General features: G+C 40.5%; 1 long non-coding RNA gene across 1 annotated transcript in view; it reads left to right on the top strand.

Moving 5' to 3' along the window:
* The window catches only part of LOC144321660 (uncharacterized), a 30401-nt gene extending 20855 nt beyond the window's left edge, over positions 1-9546 (top strand). The window contains exons 3-5 of the long non-coding RNA XR_013387253.1: positions 1501-1590; positions 1960-2025; positions 9350-9546. This is a non-coding gene — a long non-coding RNA (uncharacterized LOC144321660). The remainder of the gene's footprint in view (positions 1-1500; positions 1591-1959; positions 2026-9349) is intronic.
* The last annotated feature ends 3749 nt before the right edge of the window (positions 9547-13295 follow it).

The following is a 13295-nucleotide window of genomic DNA, read 5'->3' as shown; positions in this document are numbered from 1 at the left end:
CACCCCCACCAAATGTCACTGGAGGTCAACTAGGGAACTTGGACTTCAGTCTTCACCCATCTGCAACAAACCATGAGTCCCTTCTTTAAACAGGAAGAAATGATAAAGGAAGGAATCTTGGGGTATCAATAAGGAAGAATGAACATTGGAAAGAGCAAAGATATAAGTAAAGAAAACTTTACTTTCCCTTTTGAGTTTTCTAAATTATGCTTTTTAGCTATTAGCTTTTTGGCTGTACCATTTTAATGTGCCTTTCTTTTTAGTGTTTTCTCTAGATATTACAATAAGCATTCTTCATGTATAACTTTGACTTAAACAGGTAGTTTACTGTTCACTCACTTTACATGGCAGTGCAGGACTATAAAAATCACCATATAAGCTGAAAGCATGCAAAGCAATCTTAGTAATCAATGAAAAAATTACAATTGTTCTGTGACCTTTAAAGAATTTAACAAAATACTAAAAAATTTATTATTACTGGTTATAAGTGGATAGGGAAATGAAAAGAAATAGTAAAACTAATATTTATTTAGTACTTTGTAACATAAAACATCAGGAATGCTGAAAATTACAGATTTTTTTTATTTATTCATGAGAGAGAGAGAGAGAGAGAGGCAGAGACACAGGCAGAAGGAGAAGCAGTCTCCATGCAGGGAGTCCGACATGGGACTCGATCCTGGGTCTCCAGGATCAGGCCCTGGGCTGAAGGTGGCACTAAACCACTGAGCCACCCGGGCTGCCCCCTGAAAATTAAAATGTTTTATTTGTTCATAAAAAAAAAAAAAAAAAAAACCTGTTAAGGGCAGTTTGAACAGTATCTGCCTTCTCCTTTTCATCATGTAATTTAGGATATAGAGCAATCATCATTCATATGTTTGATGAACTGTCATATTCCTTTCTGTACAGGACCTACTTCCAATATTATATCCTTCACTCTTCCAATGCTGTGAAATATTTCTGAGAGCTCCTTTAATGTGAAATTTTTTTTACCAGATATTCCCATTTCCTCTGGGGGTATTTTCATCCTTTACATCACAAACACTTTTCTTAATTTAGATCCATAATTTCATCTTTCTTAAGTTCTTCCAGCTGCCCATTTAATATCTCTCAGCGGTGTCAATCTTCCCACAGTCAATAATCCTTCTGTGGCTCCACTTGTGTTGGATTCAAATTTCACTGCTAGGGTTATCATTTTTTATTTCTTTGTTGCCCTTTCATTTTTGGGGGTCAAATCCCTCTTAATTATCCATTTTTATAAAATGTCATGTGGGTTTATCACAGGGAGATGAAGAAGCAACATAACTCTATGCTTTGCTGCCTGTGCAAACTGAAAACCAGGTGTGTATTGACAAATCATTGGCAGACTTTGAAATACATGACATGATTGGTTACTGATCATGATGTGCATGTTATTTACATAGTTATTTGTCACCTGGACAGAATGGTAAATTATTTTGCAATTACTTAGTACACTGTGGTAATTTTTAAATATTTTTTCAGGACTGGTGTTATTTAAGTAAATTTTGGTAACTGAAATTTATGCATATTGGAGCCATGCAAGGGAAGACTGCCTGTACTGCACTACTTCATGTAAGAATCTAAATATGGACCTTCTCATTCAGCCCCTTAATCTATTTAGCTACCCTAAAGCCTGGCTTACCTTTGAGATCTGCACAGAAAGGGCCTCCAATCCCTTTTAGTGTTACCCAGCCTGAGGCTTAGAAAGCTTCTTTTGTAAAAGAATCCCCACCACTGCCACTTAGACCACTAATTTCACAGTAATTTCATGTTCTCCTTAGCAAATTTCTAAGTAAGCTCAAAGCTGAAGTGTTTAACATTAATCAATTTAGGTTTAGAATTCTGTTTTTAAAAAAAGTAGTAAATGTATATTGAACATCTATTTGTATGGCCATTAATCTCTTGGAGATCTTAAAGAGTTTTACACTTGATTGTCCCCAGATCTGAGGGAACCAGATTTACAGACCTCAAAGGATGATGAATGATGGAAGACGGGAAATTGATTCCGTAAGTATTCAGATAATAGAGCACTTTGCTCAATCAGGTACTCAGAGAAGGTCTCATCAGATATAAGAGACATGAACTGGACCTAAAGAATAGTTGGGATTTAGAAGAAAAACACAGAGAAAAGTGCTTAAATTAGGAACATAAACAAAACACCTATTTACAGAGGCAGCATGACATAGTCACAGCAAAGACCTGCTAACTTTGAAAAATACAGATTTCTAAGGGTCCAACTGAAAGCTCCCCAGGTGTTTACAATAACTAGCCAGATTTGCACAGCCACAGTAAAAAAAAAAAAAAAAAAAAAAAAAAAACATGTTTAACACATGTTCACTGCTTCAATAACTGAGACAGCATTTGAATGTTTCCATATAATTATTTGATTCCTACAAAGCAGATTTAGTCCAAAGACTATAAGGTCTACCATTAATATAACACTAACTTTGGACAGAACTGATTTAATGATACACATCATTTTTCTGTTTACAGAAGAATAAATCCAGGGACAATATGATTCTTATGAAAAGGCTTTATAGGAAGCCATAGTTTTGGGGTATTGTTTTCTGGTGGCAGCATATACTTCCTTTTTTGTTGCTATTAGCTCCATCACACTGGTGGCCTGGTGATCTGACTCAACAGGCTCCTTCAGGTAAACAATAACCTCCTACTTACAAAGCTGCCTGCAGCATTTGGCCCCTTCTGTTTTGGGGACACTTCCTTGGGCTTGCCTTGGACTGAAGAAAAAAATGGAACCCAGGATGTCTCCCTTCTGCTGGGAGCTGAACTTTAGGCCAGCACACTCCAGGTGAGAGAAACCATCTGAGTCTGCAAGCTGGCCAACTCAGAAAACAGGTTAGGCCCCAGCAGGCCCTCTGCCTCTATTCATCCTGTTCTCCTTCTAGTTCCAGAGGAAAGAGGCTGGGGTAAGACAGGTTCTAAGCTCCCTGGGCCACCCAGATACCTATTCATCTCCTTCTATGAGATGCAAGTGTCACAATGCCTTGTAGAAGCTTAAATGTTAGAGACTTGCAAACCTTACAGAAATCGTAATGACCATAATTAAATCATTCAAATCTAATTACTTTTAAAGCAATTTAGCAGAGTAGGGAATTGTGAAGTGCTGAAAACCAGCTGTGGACGGAAACAATTCTACCCTAGCACAGGCTAAAATAACTGCAGCATGATAAAATGTTCTCATCATTTGGGAATCACAGAAACTTGTCAACTAATTTATAATTATCCCAGAAACAAGAGTGGGTTTTTTGCTAACAGAGGTCCCATTCAGGGAGTCTCCATAGCTGATCCATAGGGCTAGTTGTGTCCGAGTTCCTCATGAAAGACAAAGATGTTCATCATGAAAAGATACCTCTCCCAAGCTCTCCATTTGATGTCTATCCTCACAGAGATTGGGTTCAAGAGTGTAAACTACCTCTACTAACTGTTCTTGAATAGGCTTATAGGCTTGCCTGAATTTATGTTTTGCTTATTTGAAACCTAAATTGCCCTCACCTGTGTTTTGATGGTAGTGATGATGGTGATGATGATAATAATGTTGATAACAAGCTTATAATAAAGCAAGGCAAACAAACAAAAACAAAATAAAAATATATTGTTAACCTACTTAACCTATACTGAACTTCATATAGATATGCATGGTTCCACAAGGGAAGCTGTTGCAGGGTTGCCATACATGCATTCCTCCTCAGCAACCTTTGGCACTTCCATTCCCAGAGCCTGAAAATCACATGAACTGTTGTATAAAAATGTTGAATTAGAGGTGAGTGGTGCTTTGGTCCTTCCATCGTAGGAGGCTGGGCTGCCTTCAGAAAGGATCTGAAGGCACATGTCAAAAAAGTCTTTGTCTTCTGCCCATCAAAAGGACCTGTCAATCATAAATCAGTCTTTTCCAGCTCCACCTGCACAGATAAGCAATTGTTTTTCAATCCTGCATCTTTAAAGTGTAAAAGACTCTGCTAGTGGTAAACGTTCTCAGCTTTTACAGAAATACTTTTTAGAACTGAGATACAGCAGTGACTGAACTCTGGTCCCTTCAGCCCTGACCATGAAACCCCTCATTCTTTGACAGCAGAAACCCTATGCCCCTAGAATAGCCTATCTTGCAGGAATGCAGAAGTAGAATGCTTACCAAAGGAGAAACTTGACTACAAAGATGCTAAGACCCAGACAAACCAGTCTGTGCCAAGGTGGAACCCAGCACTGACCTTTTCCTCCATTATATTATTAAAAATCACACCCAGGATGGAGATTCAACATGCTAAGGAGACATGCCATGCATGATGAAGCATACTGTCTACTGTATTTGCATGCACAACTTTCTGTGTCTCTCCTTGCCCCTATATACCTAGAAGTTACTCCTTTCCTGCTTTAGCTTCTTTTAAAACTTTCTCTGGCATTTGCCTGGGGAGTCAGCCTGAAGGACCCTTTCTTTTGTGCTATCTTCCTGGTCCTGGAGCATAAAAGTCTTCCCTGAAATTCCCGTTTGGCCCCAGTGAATTTCTTTGCTTGGAGAGCTCAAAGACCCACGTTGGCAACAAAAGCTGCATGTGGAGTCAGACTTCAGGGGCAGAGAGAGCCAAACCATGTCCTCATTCATGCACTCATTGATTCATTCAAGATTTTTTTGGTTTTTGTTTTAAGATTTTATTTATTAAGATTTTATTTATTTGATAGAGAATATGCAAGTGGGGAGAGGAACAGAGGCAGATAATCTCAAGCAGACTCGTCACTGATCACAGACACAACCCAGAGATCCCAACTGGAGCAGAAACCAAGAGTTGGGTGCTTAACTGACTCTGCTACCCAGATGCTCCTCACTAAGATTTGTTAATCAACCACCAGTCTAAATTCTTGGTTAGGTTCTAGAGGTACAAAAATAATGTTTGCTTCTTTCTCCCAAATAGTTCATAGTCTGGCAAGAGAGACAGACGTGCAGACAATAAATTATAGGACACCATAGCAAGAACTATAGTGAAAAGCTTAGCTACACTTCCCCTCAGTGCACACACACACCAGCTTAGTCGCTATGAACCCCGTCATGTCTATTGATAATGGCTGGGCTGTACACCTTAAAGATGATTTTTTTCAGTGTTTTGTGTTTTTCTACATTTCTTATGCTTCCTTAATCCCTAAATGAGGAACCTAACTGCAGCTTCCCTTGGACATCCAGTAAAATGAGTGGAAATCCAAGTCTCCTGAAGTTTTTCTCTTCCCAGGTTGGTCATATGTTTCACTTCCCCTGCAGTGGCCTCTGAGGTGCTCCCACCACCACTAGGGGTACTCTTTGCTTGCCCAATAGCGGCTTCCTTTGGTAGCTGGATGGATTCTACAGATTCTGGAATTGATGGGAAAAGCTTCATTTCACTTGGATATTTGTGGCTCCTTGTTAGGCTCCTGGACAGGAACATGGCCTGCTAGTATTTTTATCTCCTGTCTTGAGAAATTTAGGTCCAAGATTCCTGGATTCTGTTTGGAGGACATTTGAATGGTATGGCCTAGTTTTATACTAAACATTCCCCTCTGGCCCTGTGCTAGGCTATACTGCTATGGTTCTCTGCATATCGAGGCACTCATCCCAGAGGCAGGTGATGTGGAGCAGAATTTGTAACCCCAAAATCTGTCATTTTGGCTTGAGCATTATTTTGAGCTAAAGGCAACCAAAATCTAGCAGATCCAAGGAAAATTCTTTACTTCCCACTCAACTCCTCAATTTACTTTGGAAAAGGGGCCTGCACCAGGAAGAGCGCTATTGCCAGAGATAATCTTGCATAACAGGGCAAATTTTGTTTTCCAAACAAGTCCTCTCAAAAGGCCTTTCCTTTTGTATTCCTGGACTACTACCACTGTCATAGTTTGATGTGGCTCCTAGGCTATGAAATGTACTTGTTTTTCTTATATCAGTTAATCTTATATCAATTTCATGATTAGACCAGCCAAAGAACCTAGAACAGAAGAAGGGTAAATGTTTCCCACCCTTTCACAGGCATTAATTTTGGTCTCCCTACATTGTTTAAGAGTCTTTTAAAAAAAGATTTTATGTATTTATTCATGAGAGACAAAGAGAGAGAGGCAGAGACAAAAGCAGAGGGAGAAGCAGGCTTCCTGCAGGGAGCCCGGTGCAGGACTCAGCCCAGGACTGAGGATCACACCCTGAGCCAAAGACAGATGCTCAACTGCTGAGCCACCCAGGCGGCCCCGTTTAAGAGTCTTAATCCAGGTTTCTAAGGGCTTGACTACACATTTATCAATCAGCCTGTCATGTAAATATCTCCTTTTTTTTTTTTTAACTTTTTCTCATCATGGAAAAAATATTCCTTCACATCCTAGAGTTCCCATGGTAGGAATTTAGATTAGCTACTTTCCCCTGCAGTTACGAAAAAGCAGGTGTTTGCAGATGTTTGATCCTTCTGGGTCCAAAGAAGCTTAAAAAGAAAGCTGAATCCACATAATTCCCTATATTTGTGACATTCTTAATTCCAACAAACTGAATAAAAACTCCTAGCATCCCTTGCAACTTTTCAGAGTGAAGAAAAACTTTTTTACTTGTACTCTATTTTTATACCTGAACTCCTTAAAACATTTTAAATTGCACAAGGGAGAAAGAGAAGGGAAAATAATTGAGCTATTTATTTAGCATACATGCAAATATGCCCTCACAACACACTGAGTAACTCGATTACATTTCATCTTCTTATCCAAAACATGTTAGATCTAAAATCAATGCCAAGAAACTGGAAATGCTCTTAATATGAGCGAGGAGTGAGTTGGTTTTCCCTTTGCGGTAAATTGTGGTGTAGCCGATGGGGAATGAGGCTCCCCCGAACCTCATCCCAGTGCAAAGGGGCATATTTTAGTCTTTTCAGAATTTTAATAGTGACTCATATAAAATCTTACCAGTATTCTTACAATTATCAGGGGGTGCTTGAGAACCAACAAGGTCAAAACCAAAATCTCTTTGGGTCTCTTATGAATGGACACCTTGTAAGCATCTACTATATATTATATATACTATATCTACTATAAGCATCTCTGATATATTACTAAAGACTGAGAGGTTACAGGATGTAAACAAAACTTGATGCTCAAGTGGTCTCATATGGGAGACATATATTCATTTTATTGTCAGGGAAAAGGGTTTCATGGAGTCCCTTGCACACAGAAATCTCCTAACAAATACTGACTTTGGTTGTTAGCTTCTGCACTGTAATAAAGTCACATGAGGTTTTAAAAATTGCTATGACAGCACTGAGAGGATCTGTCAGGAGGGAGCTAGCTGTGTAAAGTCTTCCAGAGGAGGTGCTTTGAGCCAAGCACTGGAAGATCAATATGGAGTTTTCAGGGAAAAAGGAAAGAGCATTCAAGGCAAAGGAACAGTACAGAGAAAATCAAAGGCTTGAATTTACACTAATCTTACTAAAGGAACTCCAAGGGTGGCCAGTATCAATAGAACAGAGTCAAAACGATGGGGTAGGAGAAGATGCAAAGGTACAGGTAAATTTGGTCCAGATTAGGAAGGACTTAAAAGCCCAGGGTTTATTTTATAGACAAGGGGAGCAACATTTTTAGGGAGGAAGTGACTTGATCAAACTTATAATTTGGAGAGATCACTGTGGGGTAAAAAAATAAATGGGTATGGCTGGCGAGTGGCAGGGATGCATTTGGGAGGCTCTGGTGAGAATAGGGGAGGCTTGAGCAGGAGGGATCTAAAACAGGCAGTGAGCGGCAGAGGAGAGATTGGGAAGCGTATAAAAGACAGGTATTTTCATTGTGAGTTACTATGCTATTATTTTTTCCAAGTTATTGAGTATAGTTTTTAATGAGGTTCATTTCTATAAACTGCAAGTTCTTTGGGGGGGGGAGGAGAGAGAGAGAGAGAGAGAGAGAGAGAGAGAGAGAGATTGAAAGAGATTGAGAGACTGTATTTTGCCCTTTCTATTCCTGTTACAGGTGCCTGAGGAGGCCCACCCTGTTAGACGTTGTGGGCGCCACTTGGTGGCAGCTCCCTGAATTACAGGCACAGGACCCAAAAGTATAGTCAGTCCTGACCAAGGCTTTCTGCCAACCTGTCTTGAGATCATGACAATGCCATACTGAGATTCCAGTGTACTTTCTAGGAGGGGATAGAAAATGCTCTTTCTTGGGTTATAGGGATGAACCTTTCCAAAGTGGCTTGCTTCAGCTAACAAACTGAAATGCTGCATTCCAGATAAAAGAGTAAAAAAGAGTGTGTTTTGGGGGGGCAGGGTGTGAACAGAGGCATTCAAGGTAAGACCTCTAGTGTTACATCTTACAGATTATCCAAACCTGACCAAAAGACTGCCATCAATTATAGAACAATGAAGGAAGTCCCCATGCCATGGTCTTGTTATCTGAAATCAGAGGTCCTCACTGTTAACAGTTGCATAAACAACAGTTGTCTGGTGCTAAGCTTGCTGTTAAAGAGTTAGAAGAGTTGAAGATAGATGACTGGTTTGACCTTGGTTTAAACTGCATCCTCAAAAAAGAAAGAGAAAAATGAGACCCTGGATTTGACCAAACACTCTCTCTCTTATATACACCCTTTATGGAATCAATCCATTGTCAATCCCAGAAACTTTATCTTTAAAATCTTTCAAATACTTCCTAATTTGACCACTGCATGCCACCTCTGCCACTGCCACCATGGTCCAGCCACTGACCCTCTGTCCTGGACTCTGCAATAACTTCCTGGCTGGTCTCTCTGCTCCCATGGTTTCTCATCACTCTGAGAAATTCTCAACTGTCCCAAACCTCCTTGCCCCTCCCTGCTGCTTTTCAGACCTATCTCCTACCACCTTCCCTTTGAAACCCTGTCCCAGCCCCTTTGGCTTCTTCAATCCCTTGCATACATCAGGCACTCTCCTGCACTGGGGTGGTGGCACTTGCTGAATCGTCTGTCTAGAATGTTCTTTCCTCCATGGCATATACCTAAATAGCACCTTCTCCCTCTTTCTAACCCTTTAGCATGCTTATTTGATTTTTTTCCATGAGATTTTTTCCCTGATATTTTGTTATGCATTTGTTTATTTGTTTATCTCCCTTCCTGGAATGTAAACTCCCTGAGGTGAAGGGCTTAATCTATTTCATTTACTGCTATATCCCGGTGACTGAAATAATGTCAGGCACATGGTAGTTTCTCAAATATTTATTAAGTTTCTCAAATATTAGGAAAAACTGACTGACTGAATGAAGATACACTATTCTCACTTCCTAACCTAGACCCATCCCACCCTTGCCCCAGTCCTGAAATAACATTTACCTTTACTCTTGCAACTTATCAAAATCACTGTAGGTTAACCCAGCCTAAGCGATTTCCCACAAAGTGAGGGCCTGGAGCAGCCTTTGGATCTGGTGAATGGTTAGTACATTTTCAAGACACCATATTATGCTCTTCAGACCACTTCAGCTACTGTCAAGAACTCAACAGCTGTGTCAACTCTGCCTAAGGAGGGGAATTTAGAATGTGCATCATTTTGGCAATAAACTTCAGAAGGTAAGTGAAGGTATGTCCTAACTCTGAATGTCCTAGACATATGGGCTATATGCCCATTTTATTCTGCAAATAAAATGTAGGTTTAGATGACTAATGCATGATTTCAGTCTTTTGATCAAGAAACTCAAAATCAGTCCCTCTTTGGGGGAAAATAAAAATAAAAAAAATTTAAAAAAAGCAAGCTTAATTCTTTTTTTTTTTTTTTTTTTTTTTTTGCAAGCTTAATTCTAAAGGAATCCAAGGATCACAAAAGAGAACTTTAGTCAAAGGCCAGGGTGCCCTCTACTGGCTACTGGCAGCTAACAAAACCATGGGGGAGGGGGTGAAAAATCATAGAGGTAGCAGCTTTATATTTAAATTCATAAATGAGGTTATTAAAAAATATTTCTGTCTTATCAAAGAAAATGGACTGTGGCTATAATAGAGGGAAAGTCTGTTTAGTCACTGTTTCCAGGGGCTTGCAGATTACTAGGAGGAACCAAAATTTGGAATTACAACAAGGTAAAGTAAATGTAATCTGGAAGACAAGATGTGCATATAATCCATCATGCAGGGGTGTGGGGTGATTCCTAAACTGAAGTTTGTAAAGGGGTGGGAATTAGCCAGATGAAGGGGGTAGTGTGAACATGCAGAGTTATATTCCAGGTGATGGAGCCACATGTACAGAGGTATAAAGGTAAAAGAGAACATATTTAAGGACTCCAGGAGTTGAAAGCTGTGACAGTTACTATTGGTTATCTACTTACCAGCCAACCTCATCTGTTTTCCTTTGCTGGTAGAAAGTACCAGATGCTGACATTTCTAACTTCTCTAATGGTCAGACATGGCCATGTGACCCAATCCTGGCCAATGAGATGAAAGGGATCATGTACTGGAATATATCATTCATTTCATGATAAAATAGGAGACACTCAGGAAGAGAGCACGGGGCTCTCAATCTGTGTGTTGAAGTTGTCTTCTAAAAGTGTGGTTGTCAGAGCTGTAGCAGCCATCTAGTGGTTACGAATGGTGATATCACTAGCAGTAAGGATGACATTACAGAGCTGTTGAACCACCCCTAGGACCACACATCTCTGGACTTATTATGAAAGGAAAAAAAATAACCTTTATGACTTAAGCCATTCTTAGTTACATACCCTGCTATTTATACCCAAAGTATGCTCATTGATATAACCCTATTCTGTGACTTAAGGAATAGTGGAAGGTGTTAGGAAGGCTGTAACACAATAAAATTTGCATTTCAGAAAGATCACACTGATAACAAGCAAATAATTAATAGGAGAGAATAAGATAAGGGGCCAGAAGGCCAATTGAAATACTTGCAAAAGTTTAAGTGTGAATGGGAAAAGGAGGCAGAGATTAGGGTCTAATCTCTGAGCTGCTAGGAATGAAATATAAGGGAGGTATTAAAAAATATTTAGAAAATAAAATGAACAGGATATGATCATTCATCGGGGGAGCTAGATGAGATGAAGGAAGGAGTCAAGAATGAATTCCAACTTTGGGGCTTGGAAAATAAAATAGATGGATAGGTCACTCTTTGGTATATAGAATTTAGGAGAAGGAACATATCAAGGATGGGATGAAAGTGATTAATTCTCTAGGTCTGAGGAGCAAAGTAGAGTCCAGGAATCCACTGAATTTTATATCTGAAGCTCAGAAAAATCTGGATTTAAGATAAATATTTTTGACATATCCACATGGACATGGTCATTGAAGCCATGGCTATAGAAGTGGTCACTCTTTTTGGAGCATATATAGAGCATGGGAGGTAAGAGAATCAGGGAAGGGCCTTGTGATGACCAACATTCTAAGACAGATAGGAAGAAAAGTTACACTGATTCTAGGCAACACCAAAGGAAGAAAGCAAAGAGAATGAAGTGTTACAAATGACAAAGAAACAGGAAGGTTCCAGAAGGCAACTTCCTACTACAGAGGATGCAAGTGGAAATAGGGTCAAAAAAGGATACCGTTGGTAACCTTAGCCAGAGTGGTTCCATAGAGTGCTGAGTGAAGAAGCCAGAGTCAGCATAGTGGAAGGAATGAAATGGATCTGATCCAAGTAGACCTTTATTTCAAGAAGGTGCCTATGAAAAGAAGGACAGAGTTGGAAAGATAGTTAGGGAAGGCATGGGGACCAGGGAAGGGAATCTTCTCAAGATGAGGGACGTTTGAATGTGCTAACATGTTGAGGGAAAGGAAGCAGCAGAGGAGGTGCAGCAGAGGTATGAGAGAGGGGAGAGAGGCAATAATTGAGGGAGTGAGGTCTTTGAGGTCTGAGAGGGGAGTTGAGGCATAAACTTGCAAACCAACTCAGTTCATAGATCCTTAGCAAATTAACCCTTTGGCAAAAAATTCAACCCCAGTCAATACTGGGGCTCTCTCACCTCCCTCAAATCATGCAAGGGTCCTAGTACAGCATCAAAACATCTGGATGGCCTCTCTGGTTAATGACAGCGGTTAGCAGAGAGCACAGAGATGCTCACACTTCAGGACTACGGGGCTCAATGTGCTTTGAAGTAGACTTGGAGCCCAGAGGCCAGTGGTCAACATTCTTAGATTTATCACATAGACAACCCAACATTCCCCACATAGTGCCACTGAGTCCCCATTACTGGCAGGGATTTCTCTCTCCTCTCCATCTCTGCACTCCTTTGGATATGCAGAAAATGAGTCTCCCCTTTTCCTGCCTTTACAGGATATAACCTTCTCTACCTTCCTCCTTTCAATAAACTTGGGTATCTGCAGAGAACAGGACCTTCTGCAACCTCTTTTTTTCACCTGACCATAAAATATCTCTAAGGTAGAGTGGTGGGAGTGGGGATAGGGAAGCAACATAAAACAAGCACAAATTAATACCACAGGAAGTTATTCTGTCACAGGGGATAGAATCCAACTTTCAAGTGGAGAAATGAATCCTTCACAAGAGGAGAAAATCTCTTTCACAGGAAATTTCCAAGTTGGCAGGTGGGGGGAGGACTGGAATTTAGGAATTTTCCAGCGTACAGGAGAGGGCATCTACTGAAAGTGATTGAGATGGCATAGGGGAGGGACAGGTGCACTAAGGATTGTCATACGAGTCCAAAACAGCTGGCATGAGGAAGGGGAGGAGAACACAGAAGTATTGCTGGGCAACATTAAGTCCTTGGCTTGAGTTAGAAAACACATTGTTATGGCACACATCCATATTACTGTGTGATTTTCTCCAGCATGGTTGGCAAATTTAGGACAGGAAAGAAGAAAACGCACAAGTGGATGAATCGTGGGGCAGGATAGGATGGGAAGCTGCCAGAGATACGTCAGGAAAACAAAGGGTATTGGCTAGAGGTTGGTTAGAGCGAGGGACCATGGAATGGAGGCAGAGACAAGCTACTGCAGTCTGAGTGGTGGTTGTGGAGGTGAAAATACCAGAGATCAAGAGCCTAGGAAGTTGACTAGGTATTATGCAGACAGTGAAGGTAATGAGGATGACAATGACATTGTGGCAAGGAAGTCTCTGAGCTACCTCTGAACATCATCAGTGACTGAGGTGGGTGGTGAATGGCAGAAAGGAACAATAAAGATGGGGAGAACCAGCCAGCATGAGCCTCCCAGTGAAAGAAATGGTTACAAAAGAATGGAAGTTGTGGTTTGGAAGCATCAAAGGAATACTTGAAGGGCACTGACCTACGTCTCAGTAAGCCACCCTCAGCGCTGCCTCTCACCCATAGAGTAGCTATAGGTGATCTCAGGACCACAGCCAGAG

The sequence above is a fragment of the Canis aureus genome, chromosome 10 (assembly GCF_053574225.1).
Source record: "Canis aureus isolate CA01 chromosome 10, VMU_Caureus_v.1.0, whole genome shotgun sequence".
NCBI lineage: Eukaryota > Metazoa > Chordata > Mammalia > Carnivora > Canidae > Canis > Canis aureus.
Note: the sequence above shows the minus strand (reverse complement) of the source record. Positions and strands in the feature narration are given on the sequence as shown.